At 36.5% G+C, this 14,505-nt stretch overlaps 1 protein-coding gene across 4 annotated transcripts in view; it reads left to right on the top strand.

The window, feature by feature from the left end:
- The window catches only part of EXOC6 (exocyst complex component 6), a 236,092-nt gene that overhangs the window by 144,466 nt on the left and 77,121 nt on the right, over positions 1-14,505 (top strand). The gene's annotated exons all lie outside the window — the stretch shown is intronic.

The raw sequence follows: 14,505 nt of genomic DNA, 5'->3' as shown, positions 1-14,505 counted from the left end.
CAAGGACAATATATTAGAGCAAAGAGTCTTTTCCGCAAATGGTGTTAGAACAACCTGCAAAGAAATGAATCTGGATACAGACCTTATACCATTCACAAAAATTAACTCAAAAATGGATCATAGACTTAATGTGAAATTACAAAACTCCTAGAAGTTAATATTGGAGAAAATCTGGATGACCTTGGGTGGCAATGACTTTTTAGATGCCCCATCCATGAAAGTATTGATTAACCAGATTTTATTAAAATTTAAAACTTTTTTTCTGCGAAAGCCATTGTTAATAGAATGTAAGAGGACAAGTCACTGATTGGAGGAAAATATTCTCAAAAGACATCACCAGATTAAAGACTATTACTCAAAATATGTATACAAAGAACTCTTAAAATCCAACAGTAAGAAAATGAACAACACAATTAAAAAATGGGGAAAAGACCTGAGTAGACACCTCATGAAAGAAAATATACAAATGGCAAGTATGCGTATGAAAAGATGTTTTATATCATATATTATTAGGGAATTGCAAATTAAATCAAGGAGAATGGCTAACATCCAAAACATTACCACCACCAGATACTAGCAAAGATGTGGAGCGACAGGAACTCTCATTCATTGCTGGTGGGAATGCGAAATGGTATAGCTACTTTAGAAGACAATTTGGCAATTCTTTATAAAACTAAACATGTTCTTGCCATACAGTCCAGCAGTTAAGCTCCTTGTTAGTTTACCAAGATGAGTCAGAAACTTATGTCTACACAAACACCTGCACATGAATGTTTGTAGCAGCTTTCTTCCTAATTGCCGAAACTTAGAGGCAACCAAGATGTCCTTCAAATGAATGGATAAACTTTGATATCTAGACAATGGAATGGTATTCAGCACTAAAAAGCAGTGAGCTATCAAGCTGTGAAAAGACATGGAGGAACTTTAAATGCTGTATTACTAAGTGGAAAAAAAAAAAAAAAGGCAGCCTGAAAAGGCTGTGTATTATATGATTCAAAGGCAAAACCATGGAGACAGTGAAAGAATCAGTGGTTACCGTAGTTTGGTGGTAGGGAGGATGAATAGGTGGCACACAGAGGATTTTTAGGGCAATGAAACTACCGCGGATGACACTGTGATGGTGGATACATGTCATTATACGTTTGTCCAAGCCTATGGGCTGTACAGTACCAAAACTGAATCATAATGTGAACTTTGGGTGATAATAATGTGTCTGTGTAAATTCATTGATTATAACAAATATACCATTCTGGTGGGCCATTTAGATAAGGGAGGAGCCTACAGATGTGGGGACAGAGGGTACGGGATATCTCTATACCTTTCCCACAAATTGTGCTGTGAATCTGAAACTGCTCCAAAAAAAGTTCTATTTAAATTGAAAAAAAGTGAACTCATTCATGTAATTACAAGGTGAAGAAATAAAGCATTAATACCAATGTAGAAACCTCTGCCATTCCTATTCCTAGCCGCTGTCTCTTCTTCCTTTCAGTACTGACTTTTAACAGCACTGATTAATATTTTCTGTTTTTGAGCTCTATTTAAATGGAATCATGCAGAATGCATCTTGTGTGTCTAACTTCTTTCACACAACACGATTTGGGATATTTCATTTGTGTTATTGCATCTAGCTATAATTTGTTTATTTTTAAGAAGTGTATCATTCCATTATAGAATTTACTACAACTTATTTATTGTGTGAACTATAATGTCAATTTTGACTCTTTAGAGACTTTTTTCCTTCCTTCCTGTTTATTAACTGCATATGTGACCTCTGAATAACTGAAGTATTACTGTATGAGTAAAATAACATTTGTATTAATTTTTATTAGTAAAGATATAAATTCATAAACTGGCATAATCATACATTTTAAACTAGTCAGGTATAAAGTATTAGGAAGTCTTAGAATTTATTTAAATTATTATTACATTATTTTACACATGTAAAATTGATATATTACTGCTTCACTAGAACACTTGCAGTATTCTTGACTGATCAGGTGCATTTCAAATGCTGATTATATGTTCTGTGTATAGTCTTTTGTGTTATCGGTGGATTGTTACAATTTCTTGTTTTATTTGTGCAACATGATTGTCATTTTGTAAAGGTAGTGCATGTAGCATTTCTTTCTCTCATCACCCATTACCACCAGCTTCTCCTCTTATCTGCCCTCATTAGAGAGGGCTATATAAATCAGCTTATAGCTGATTTAATACATTTGAATGACATAAAATCCTAAAAGGTAAATCAGAAAAAAACAAAAGCTTAAATATTTATTGAATAGGATGAAGAATTCAGTCAGTTATGCAGAAGAGTAAATAGTGGGGATGCTACTTTGCCAAAAGCAAAAAAGCTAACAAAAACAAAAGTGTTTTGCAGTTCTATAAGCAAAGGAGGAAGATCAACAAAATTCATAGACCACCTTAACTCCATTGATACAGGACAGTGCTCTGGTTTGTTTTTCTGTAATTTATAATCAGTTAATCACTTAATTATAGCAAGTGCTTCCTTTATAAAAGTGGTGGGAAGCAGAAATAGAATGGGGAAGGAAATGGTTGAGGAGTACTTAAAAATCTATTTATATCAGATGATTTGGAAACCTGATGACAGACGACCTGGATTACCTAAAAAGTGGCAGATGCTCCTACAAAGCCCCAAGCCATTCTTTAACGCCTTTGAGGTACTAAAGCCCCTGAAAACCAGAAAGGTAAAAGGTAGCATCCACCTTTTGAAAAAGAAAAGGAGGTAATTTAGGTAAATCGAGCATTAGAAAATTATCCAATTTATAATGAACTATAACAATGCTAGATAATCTAGAAGCTAGATTTAAAAATTATTCTAGACTCTGATACTAGCTGAAAACCTCTAAGGCAGACCTTGGAGATACTGAGGGTTTGGTTCCAGACTACTGCCATAAAGCAAATATCAGTAAAATGAGTCAGATGAATTGTTTGGTTTCTGTGCAGACAAGACTATACTAGAATTTAAGTGTGCAGTAGCATTATGTCTATAAAAGTGTACATACCTTAATTAAAAGATATTTTATTGCTAAAAAATGCTAACCATCATCTAAGCTTTTAGCAAGGTGTAGTATTTGCTGGCAGAGGGTCTTGCCTCAGTGTTCATGGCTGCTGATAGATCAGGTGGTGGTTGCTGAAGGTTGGGATGTCTGGCAATTTCTTAAAATAAGAAAACAAGTTTGCTGCATTGAATGACTGTTCTTTTTGTGAATGATTTCTCTATAGCATGCAATGATATTTTAGCATTTCACCCACAGTAGAGCTTTTTTAAAAAAATGGAGTCAGTCCTCTCAAACCCTGCCTCTGCTTTATCAACTAAGTTTATATATTTCAGGTACCAAATATGAAGATAGAATAACTTCCCCTGATTATCACACTGACATATAAAATATTTAAATAAAAAAATAATTTCTTAAATAGTCTTTTCTTTCTGCCTCTGATTTTTTGCAGCTGTAGCACCATTTTTCTTGCCTCCTTTCCTGGAAAATCAGTAGTTATCTTAGATGTATTTCTTTTCTACTGCCCCAATCACACTCTTTCCCCATTATAACTAAATCCTAGGGTTCTGCGTTTAGTCATGTCTACTTTTTCCTCCTTTGTCTACAGTGGCAGTAGTGAAAGTGGCTAATGAGTTAGATGGTATATGCTACTAGTGTTTCTAGATCAAGGTCATAGATGATTAGAGCATCATTTCTTGAAGTAGTGCAGGAAGAAATTAGCTAGAGAGGATAGCAGATAACTATGTCATTTTGACAGTCCCAACTTCATCTCTGGCTTAAATTTTTAAGGTTCAGAAAGATGTCAAGAAATGTTTCCCTTGCTCCAAATGAGTATTGTGAAATGTTAACCTTTTTTTTTTTTTTTAGAATGTTGAATAAAATGTTTTAAATAAGATGCTTGTAATTAATTGGGGTTTTTAACAGGAAATTGAGAAGAACTGGCAGAAAAACCAACTCAAACTGCCTTAAACAATAAAGGGAAATTAGTTAGCTAAATGTAACTGGAGGTCCAAGAATAGGGAAGATTTCATGTGAGGCTAAAGCCCACTGCTCAGCAGATGTCACGGAGGACCCAGTTTCTCTATTCCTCCAGCTCTGCTTTATGCGGCATTGGCCTCATTGTCAGGCTATACATGGTGCCCCAGCAGCTGTAGTCTCTCTCTTTCTGGTAACAAAATGGCTGTCTCGATACAGTTCCAAACCGTATATCCTCATGCCCATTGTCTTTATTATTTTTTTTAAAGATTTTATTTATTTATTTATTTGACACAGAGATAGCACAAGTAGGCAGAACATCAGGCAGAGGGAGAGGGAGAAGCAGGCTCTCCACTGAGCAGGGAGCCCAATGCGGATCTCGATCCCAGAACTCTGGGATGATTACCTGAGCCGAAGGCAGCCACTTAACTGACTGAGCCACCCAGGCGCCCCAGCCCTTTCGTCTTTAAAGGAAGAGTGAGTAGGTCCCTCTACTAGCTGCTATGGAACACCCTGTGGGTTACAGTGCGATAATCACTAATTGACCTAAATTCATCAGGGTTCATCCTTGAGGCTAGATATAGATTCAGTCCAATCTAGATCAGATGGAGCTCTAAAAGGGGGCAGAGTGATTTTCCAAAATATATTTGGGGACTGTTCAAGAAGGGGGAATAGATGAGAGAGAGAAATCATAGATATTTCCTAAAATGTTTAGTTATTATGACTTAACTTGTATGTAAAACACACATGCTCATGTTCCAGGAGGTCTAGGCTGGAGTTTGTGTATGTATATGTTTTTAAAAATTCCTTTGGTAGCTCTTGCACACCTGTGGCTGAGAACCACTGATAGTATGGTATCATTTAATTCTTATATATTGAAATGAAAAAGAGTTCTCAAATTATGCTAGATTTCTACCTCCAGAGGGCGGTGTTTATTTAACAAGCAGAGGAAGAATTAATTGCTTTGTTTATAAGGTAAATCTTTAGAAAAATTAATGTAGGGGTTAATTGATATATTCCTGACTTTCTGGTGATGTCATAGGACTGATAGTATTTTGGTTTCAACTATAGTAGAACTTAACTAGGAAGTACAAACTAATTTTCTTAAGTCTCTAAATTACAATTAGAAATATTTTTTAGAAATGTCTTATCAAATAATTTAGTGTATTCTTGTGTATAAATATAAGAAAAGCTACAGTGAAAACTTTTTGTTTCTTTCCTTTACTCTTATTCTTTAAAAATAAAATGTAATGAGTCAGTTTATGTGGTTCATGTACATGTTTTCTAATGATTATAAATCAAGCAGAATCCTTAACGCTTAGCAAGGTTCTTTCAGGTGTTGAATTTAAAACATGTTCCTGTCTGGGATTACTGTCTGAAATTTTTCTTTCACACAGCGCAGCCACCTACTGCTTTAGATTTCTTTGTTTGCTATTATACCCTGTGGAAAGTATTTAAAAAAACTTTTGAAAATATAAATACCTCTACCCCAAATTACATATATCATGTTGAGAAAAGTTATCTTAATTTGGATAGTTTGTGGGAAAAGTGGAGGCTGCTCTTGGCATCATCTCAGAAAAATAGATTACAGCTGACCCTTCAACAATGTAGGGGTTAGGGATGCTGACCTCCCCCCACGCCCCTGCAGTTAAAAATCCATGTATAACTTTTTCTTTTTTTTAAATAAGCTCTACACCCAATGTGGGGCTTGAATGCATGACCTCAAGATCAAAAGTCACATTCTCTACCGACTGAGCCAGTCAGGCCCCCCAAAAATCCATGTAACTTTTAACTTTTCCAAACTACTAATAGCCTACTGTTGTTGACAGGAAGCGTTAATGATAAGTCAGTTAACACATATTTGCATGCTTTATGTATTACATACTGTATTCTTACAATAAAGTAAGCTAGAGAAAATACTCAGAAAAATCATAAGAAAATACATTTACAGTACTGTATGTATATTTATTGAAAAAAATTTCATATATAAGGACCCATGCAGTTTAAACCTATGTTGTTCAGTGATCAGCTGTAATTAGCAGAGCTCTAGATAATAACAACAGAAAATAATAAATTTGTGGTTCGTTTACTTTTCTTAGTTCCTTTTCAGAAAATCAGTGGGCATTGAGTCACTTTATCCAGAAAGCATATAATAATAATAAATTTATTTTATTATATATAAAATTATAAATATGATGATAATGTGGTTTCATTATCATATTCATAATTTTTCTTTCTTCATATATATACAGTGTTTTTCCCTCATGACTTCAGAATTTCTAGATATTTGGTTTCTCTCTCCATTTCAACTTTTGGTTAATGTTTTAATTGTCCCAAATTGCTTTAAAAATCCAGGAAAATGTGAAATAATATCTCCTTTATTTTAATAAAATTCTATATAGTAAAAAGGGTAATTAAGTATATCATCGGGGAGTCTGTCTGGCTCAGTTAGAAGAGCATTCAACTCTTGATCTTGGTATTGTGAGTTCGAGTTCCACGTTGGGTGTAGAGATTACTTAAATAAATAAATATTCAATAAATAAATAAACTTAAAAGGAAGTTTATCATTCATTTTGGAGGTGGATTTAAATTTATTTTTTAAAGGCATGGCCATTTAAAAATTGATACATATATATAAAGTTTCACCAAGTACTTTAGTTCTGTGAGTTTGGAGGAGAGGAGTCTCTCGATACTGGATTTTAGAATTTTGTCAGCCATCTCTTTCCCTTCCTGCCTATGTGAGAGACATCCCAGAAAAGCAAGAAAAGTCGTACAGAGCAGTTTAGTACAGGTAGGTGTAGTAGAGGGTAGGAGCAATCAGACTCCAAGTCGTCTTTGCCTTATGGTAGAAACAAAGTGTGCTGAGTATTATGGAATAACTGTAGGGTTCTGAGTTTTAGGCTCCCCTTATCTGGCTTCCTTCTGGAATAGCAGTCTAGCTATAAATGTTATAAATAAACATATTGTTTTGAGAAATTGACATTTAAGTGGTATCAATAAAAGTATGTTCTGGCATAGTTCTCTGGGCTCTAAGCATTTGCCATCTTGGATATGTGCTACTAGTGCTAGTAGGTTAAAGAGAGATATATATTATTGCTGTGGCTAATGCACATTAAATGTGACCCCCTTTTCCATTTCTTTACTGTTTCATTAAAAAAAAATCCTGTGAATGTTTAATACCCAATGTTTTTCTCCCTTACATGCAGATAACTACAGTCATTTAAGCTGGCTTGGGTTTTCAGTTTGGTGGTTGTTTCCATGCAGTTCACTCAGTAAGCATTTATTGAGTATTACTAGGTACCTGACACTAATGAGTGTAGGGAAACATTTTTTTTTTTATTTATCAGAGAAAGAGAGAGAGAGCACAAGGAGAGGGAACAGCAGGTAGAGGGAGAAGCAGGCTCTCTGCTGAGCAGGGAGCCTGATGTGGGACTTGATCCCAGGACTCTGGGATCACGACCTGAGCTGAAGGCAGATGCTTAACCGACTGAGCCACCCAGCCATCTCTACAACATTTTTTTTTTTTTTAAATACCTGGCTGCTAAATACTCTTAGGTACATTACATTAATTATAGAAGTTTTGCTCAAAACAGCACTCTGAGGTTGTGATGGTGATTCTCTTTTCATAGATGAGAAAAATAGGATTTACAAAACTAATTTGCTCAAGATGTAAAGATAAGTGGAAATTAAACCCCTTTGCATTTTCTCCAATCCATATCCCATATTCTTTATGGACCATTTCCCCAGTATTCATTATTAGTATATCATTATTATATTATATCATTATAGTATATCACTAGTATATCATTATTACTAAGACGGTGATTTTTAGTTATCATATCATTAGTGATATAATCATATTATCATTATATCATTAGCATATCATTATTATGTATATCATTATTTAGTATATCATTATTATTATTATTATTTTGTTTTGTTTTGTTTAGTAGTATATCATTATTAGTAAGATGGTGATTTTTAAAATGGCCTCGGGTGCCTTGACACTTCTCGTAGGAGATGTAGGGATCTATGTCCCCTCACCTTGAATCTGGGCCAGATGGTGACTGTTTTAACCCTTAAGATATAGTGGAAATAATGTGGTGAGCCTTCTGAGGCTAGGATTTAATTGGCAATGGCACTTCCACCTTATTCCAGTTATTCCAAGCATGGAACACACATGCTTGGAGGCCTGAGCTGCCATGTAAGAAGGCCAGGTGCCCTGAAGCCCTTGTGTTGTGAGGAAACCAAGCCACACCAGAGGGAGAGGCTACCCAACCCAGGTGCCAGACACATAGTGAGGAAAATCTCCACATGATTCCAACCCCCAGCTATTGGTCTCATTCCAAGCCTTCAGGTTGTCCCAGATGAAGTCCCAGATGAAGTCATCTCCACAGTGCCCTGTCTGCACTTCTAACCACTAGAAACTTTAAGAATAATAAAATGTTTAAATAATAATAATAATAATAATATGTTGTTATTTTAAGCCACTAAGATTTGGGGGTAACTTGTTACTCAGTAACTGGTGCGGCAAGTGACATAAAACTCCTTTCCAGCCCACATGGTCTCCTTTTTTGCTATACTTTTACTAGACACATACTCAGCACTGATTTGTTAATATTTTTTCATTCTGTGATTGTTTTATTTGCAGTAGTTTTTTTTCTAGGTTATATATAAACTTCAAGATGGGAAATTAAAAAATTCTTAGCAAGTACTCATCTATCGCCTACTCTTTTGCAAGCAGTATTCTAGGTGAACAAAAACAGACACAAAATTTCCTGCCTTTTTTTTTTTTTTTAAGATTTCATTTACTTGATAGAGACACAGCAAGAGAGCAAACACAAGCGGGGGGAGTGGGAGGAGGGAGAAGGCTGGATCCCAGGACCCTAGGATCATGACCTGAGCCAAGGCAAAAGCAAACGATGAGCCACCTAGGCGCCCCAGAACTTCCTGCTTTAATGAAGCGTAGATGTCAGTGGATGTTTTGTGTATACATTACTCAGAGTACCAAATTTATAATGGCCAATAATGTGTTCTTGATAAATGCTAATGTTAAGCTTCTCAATCTTCAGGTTTTTCTGAGAAAATTTGCATTGCGTTAAAAATTTTAATAGGCACTAATGGCTTAAGTTGCTAGATGCTACTATTTTGAGTCAGAACTAATTTGCTACTCCCGTAGTTAGTAGAGCTTTAGTAAAATTTTGGGCGATGACATTAATATTAGCTTATCTTAAATTCCTGTTTTTATTTAAAGTAGTATTTATTTTTAATTTATTCTGTAGGTGAGGAGAGACACTGTGGAAAGTTTGTATTGTCTATGCCAAATTTGTGTTAGATCTCTGAGTGGGGAGAGAAGAAGAATCTTTTTTTTTTCTTTTTAAAGATTTTTATTTATTTATTTGACAGACAGAGATCACAAGTAGGCAGAGAGGCAGGCAGAGAGGGAGAGAGGAGGAAGCAGGCTCGCCATCGAGCAGAGAGCCCAATGCGAGTGAGGCTTGATCCCAGGAATCATGACCTGAGCTGAAGGCAGAGGCTTTAAACCACTGAGCCACCCAGGCACCCTTTTTTTTTTTTTAAAGAAGAAGAATCTTTCTTGATACACCCATTCCAGTCCTGCTATGAAAACAGGCATCCAGGGGCACCTGGGTAGCTCAGTCAGTTAAGCGGCTGCCTTTGGCTCTGGTCATGATCCCAGGCTTCTGGGATTGAGTCCTGCATCAGGCTTCCTGCTTAGCGGGGAGCCTGCATCTCTCTCTGCCTGCTGCTTCCCCTGATTGTGCGCTCTCTCTCTCTCTCTCTCTCTCTCTCTGAGACAAATAAAATCTTTTAAAAAAATAAATAAATAAAATAGAAATCATGAAATCCTAGCACTGAAAGAACCTTCCTGGGGCCTTCCATTTCCTTCATTCCAAGAAAAAAAAAAAAAAAAAGGAAAGAAAGAAAACAGACCTGCAAATGGAAAAATGACTACCAGTAGTTGGTTTTCTTTCAGTCCAGTGTGGCAATGAGTAGCGAGTGGTTAGACATTGTGAAAATTAGGGAGGGAGGCAAAAAAACATTAAAGTGTGAAAATGACACATTTTGATTGTTCACATTTACCTTCTTCTATACTGTTCTCCTGAAAATTTCTTGAGGCACACAAACCAAAATACCTTGTAAATGTTCCTGAGTATATTTTTTGAAGTTCCAACTCAAATGACATCCTCTCCATCAAGACTTTTATCAAATAAGTAATAATTATTTCCTCCTTTGTTTACTCAGGATGCTTTGTTAAATCTCTACTTTAGCACTAGTTATATTTTGTTATACAGGTCCTTTATTATACTCAGAGGATATGGCCAATCCATCCCCAGTGGATGCTTGAAACCTCAGATAGTACCAAACCCTGTAGATACTGTTTTCTCCTATCTACTCATAGCTATGATAAAGTTTAACTTATAAATTAGGCACAGTGAAAGATTAAAACCTAATAATAAGATAGAACAAGTACAACAGTGTACTGCAATAAAAATGAATATAGTGAATATGTGAATATGGTTTTTTTCTCTCAAAGTACTTTATTGTACTATATTCCCCCTTCTTTTTGTGATGTGAGATGATAAAATGCTGACGTGATGAGAGGGAGTAAGGTGAATGACGTAGGTATTGTGATTAGACTGCTCTTGACCATCTGGTGATTTGTCAGAAGGAGGATCTTCTGCTTCTGGACCATGGTTGACTGCAGGTAACTGCAGAAAGTGAAACCGTACATAAGGAGGGACAACAGTATTGTATCTCTCCCTGGATTGTGATATCCTTGAGGGCAGGAGCAGTCTTACTCGTCTCAGTGTCTTATTATAGTGATCTTATTCATAGACATGATATAAAGTGTATATTAGATTAAACTGTATTCAAATAGAGTATGTGACTACTAATGGTTAGTAATACTGAAGTCTCTTCTTAGTCAAAAATCTAAATAGGTATTAGTTTTGTCAGAAATATTACATTGTCAACACCAACCTACCCCCAAATCAAATTAAATTTCGCTCTCATGCTTTACTGTTCAGAGTGATTAAGTTGTTCACCTTCCTTAAGGTGTTTGTACAAAGTATTCCAGGGGCTTGTGCAGCCTCCCACCCCCCCAATAAAAAAACCCCGAAACTTCAGAGAGACAGAGACTGTTCTAGTTTTAACTTTGAGATTGCTCCATAAGCTTATGTATGTGAGCCTTTAAGAGAAAAGGGTATCTTCTGATCTCCTTTAAGAGATCCCCTTAAGAGACATGGACATCTTTTGCCTTGGTTCCAAAGGCCACAATGCCTAGTCTGCAGTTACCCAGTCTCCCTCATGGCATTCTATCAGAGTGCTGTTGTGTGAGAAGCCACAACTACCATTTCTTCTTTTTCTGCTTTCTTAAGGTAAAAGTTCAGGTGATTGATTTGAGGTCTTTTTTCTTTTATAAAATAAGCGTGCATACTATAAATTTTCTCTAAGTACTGCTTTCATTAAATCTCATAAGTCTTGGTATTGTGTTTGTTTTGTTTTACCTCAAAATATTTTCTGATTTTGATCTTGATTACTTTTTTGACCCTTTGGTTATTTAATGGAATCTAATGTTCAATTTCCACATTTTTGTGAATTTCTCAGATGTCCTGCTGTTTTTTCGTCATTTTTATTTTACTTTTATTTTCAGTTAGCCAACGTATAGTACATCATTAGTTTTTGATGTAGCATTCAATGTTTTGTTAGTTGCATATAACACCTAGTGCTCCTCACAACACATACTCTCCTTATTATTTGTCACTTGGTTACCCCATCCCCCCACACCCCTCTCTTCTGTAATGTTACTGATTTCTAATTTCATTCTCCTGTGTTTAGAGTCCATACTTTGTATGATTTCAGTCCTTTTAAGGCTTATGGCCTAACATATGCCCTATTCTGGATAACATCCCATGTTCACTTGGAAAATAATGTATGCTCTGCTATATTTGAGTGGGATATTCTGTGGATGCCTGTTAAGTCTAGTTTGTTTATATTGTTGATCAAATCTTTTTTTCCTGCCTACTTAAGTCTGTTGAATGCCTGTAATAATTTTTTATTTCATTTATTGTACTTTTCAATTGCAGAGTTTCTTTTTTAAAAAATTTCTCTTTTTATTTATGTTCTATTTTTTGAGGCATAGCTATACTTTCCTCTTTAGTACTTTAGATGTGGTTTCCTATAGTATTTGGACATATTTTAAATCGCTGATTTAAAGTTTTTGTCTTGGGACACTTGGGTGGCTCTGTTGGTTAAGCATCCAAGTCTTGCTTTCAGCTCAGGTCATGATCTTAGGGTTATGAGATTGAGCCCTGCATCAGTCTCCTCCCTGCTCAGTGGGTAGTCAGTCTGCTTCCCCTCTCCCTCTGCTGGCCCCAGCCTCCCCTTCCTTTTCCCCACCCCACTCAAGCACACTCTCTCTCTCAAAAAAAAAAAAAAAAAAAAAAAAAAAAGAATAGGTTTTTTTAAAAATATTTTATTCATTCATTTGACAGAGAGCTAGAGAGCACAAGTAGGCAGAGCAGCAGGCAGAGAGAGAGGGAGAAGCAGGCTTTCAGCTGAGCGGGGAGCCTGATGCAGGGCTCTATCCCAGGACCCGAGGATCATGACCTGAGCCAAAGGCAGCCACTTTAACCAACTGAGCTACTCAGGCACCCCCCCCAAATGAATAAATCTTAAAAAAGAAATCTTTGTCTTACAAGTCTGATGACTACCTCCTCAGTTAAGAGTTTCTGTTGATGGCTTTTTTTCCCCCTATGTATGGGTCATAATTTCTTGTTACTTTGTGTGACTTACAAATTTTGTTGAAAATAGGACACTTAAATAATATATTATGGTAATTCTGGAAATCAGATTCTCCTCTCTTCCCAAGGTTTGTTGTTGTTTTTTTCCTGGTGGTTGATTGGTTGTGACTTTTCTGAATTAATTCTATAAAGTCTGTATTCTTTTTCCTCTGTGACCATGGAAGTCTTTGTTTGGTTAGCTTTGTGGTGAGCTAATGATTGGACACAGATTTTCTTAAAAGCCTGGAACCAATAAGTTCCCCAGTCTTTTCTGAAGAACTCTATGTGTGTATTGGGGCATACCTTCAACACTCAGGCATTTGACAAGTCTGCTTTGGCCTTCGCTTCCTGCTTACACAGGGCTTCAAGGTCAGTCATAGATGAGAGCTTAGAGCCTTATTCTGATTCTGGACCATGGTCTTTTCTGAGTCTGTGCACAGCCCCACGCAGGTACATAGCCTTCTAGAGTCCCGGGAATATGCCAGAGCCTTTCAGAGTTATCTATGGATATCTTCTTTCCCCAGTTTTTCTTTTTACTTTTTAGTTAGCTAATTGTATGCCCTGTTAATGTACTGCCTTAGGCATATGTGATGTTAAACAATTGCCTTTAGTTATTTTCAACAGATGTCCTCAGAGAAAAGACTTTTTGCACTGGACAGGCCCCATTTTTTTTTTTTTTAAGATTTTATTTATTTACTTGACAGAGATCACAAGTAGGCAGAGAGGCAGGTAGAGAGAGGGGGAAGCAGGCTCCCCGCTGAGCAGAGAGCCCAATGCGGGGCTCGATCCCAGGACCCTGGGATCACGACCCGAGCTGAAGGCAGAGGCTTTAACCCACTGAGCCACCCAGGCACCCCAACAGGCCCCCTTTTATTTATTTTTTATTTTTATTTTTATTTTTTTTAAAGATTTTATTTATTGATTTGACAGAGAGAGATCACAAGTAGACAGAGAGGCAGGCAGAGAGAGAGAAGCAGGCTCCCTGCTGAGCAGAGAGCCCGATGCGGGACTTGATCCCAGGACCCTGAGATCATGACCTGAGCCGAAGGCAGTGGCTTAACCCACTGAGCCACCCAGGCGCCCCAGGCCCCATTTTAAATCAAATAAAGACATCCCTGTAAGTGGGGTCTTCCAGGGAAACATCAAATAGTTGAAATAATGATAATTCTCTGGGAATGTATATTTTTTTATTAAATTTTTTAAAAATTTCTTTTCAGTGTTCATGGAATGTGGTTTTGAAGGTGCTCCAACCCGTTTGGCCCCATTTGATGACTGTCAGGCTGTTAGTTTTTACCACAGTTGTGGGATGTTGATTTTCAAGGATACTATAGAGCTGGAACAGGGGAGGAAGAATGGAAATAAGGGCACATTAAAACCCTGCAAAGCTCGTTTTCTTACCAAAATGCAGCTGTATTTTTTTTTTCTTGAATGAACACTGCTTAGATTGTTGCAAGTTTTGAATTAATTTTCAGAGTTCTGGAAAAGTTGATTTTTGACAATTTTTGCTAGTTTTCTTGTTGATTTTATGGAGGAGAGAGTGTTTGGAGATCTTTACTCTCGTGTTTTGGCATCACTTTCATCCTTTCTTTGTTCCTCCTCTGAGAAGTTAACTATCTCTTTCTTTTCTTTTTTTCCCTCTTTAACTTAAAACACCAGCAACTATTCCATTTCTTCTGTGACCATCCAACTTTATTTTTCTCAATGGACAG

The sequence above is a fragment of the Lontra canadensis genome, unplaced genomic scaffold (assembly GCF_010015895.1).
Source record: "Lontra canadensis isolate GAN:19392208 unplaced genomic scaffold, GSC_riverotter_1.0 scaffold3, whole genome shotgun sequence".
Lineage (NCBI taxonomy): Eukaryota > Metazoa > Chordata > Mammalia > Carnivora > Mustelidae > Lontra > Lontra canadensis.
This window is presented reverse-complemented; position numbering and strand designations above follow the sequence as displayed.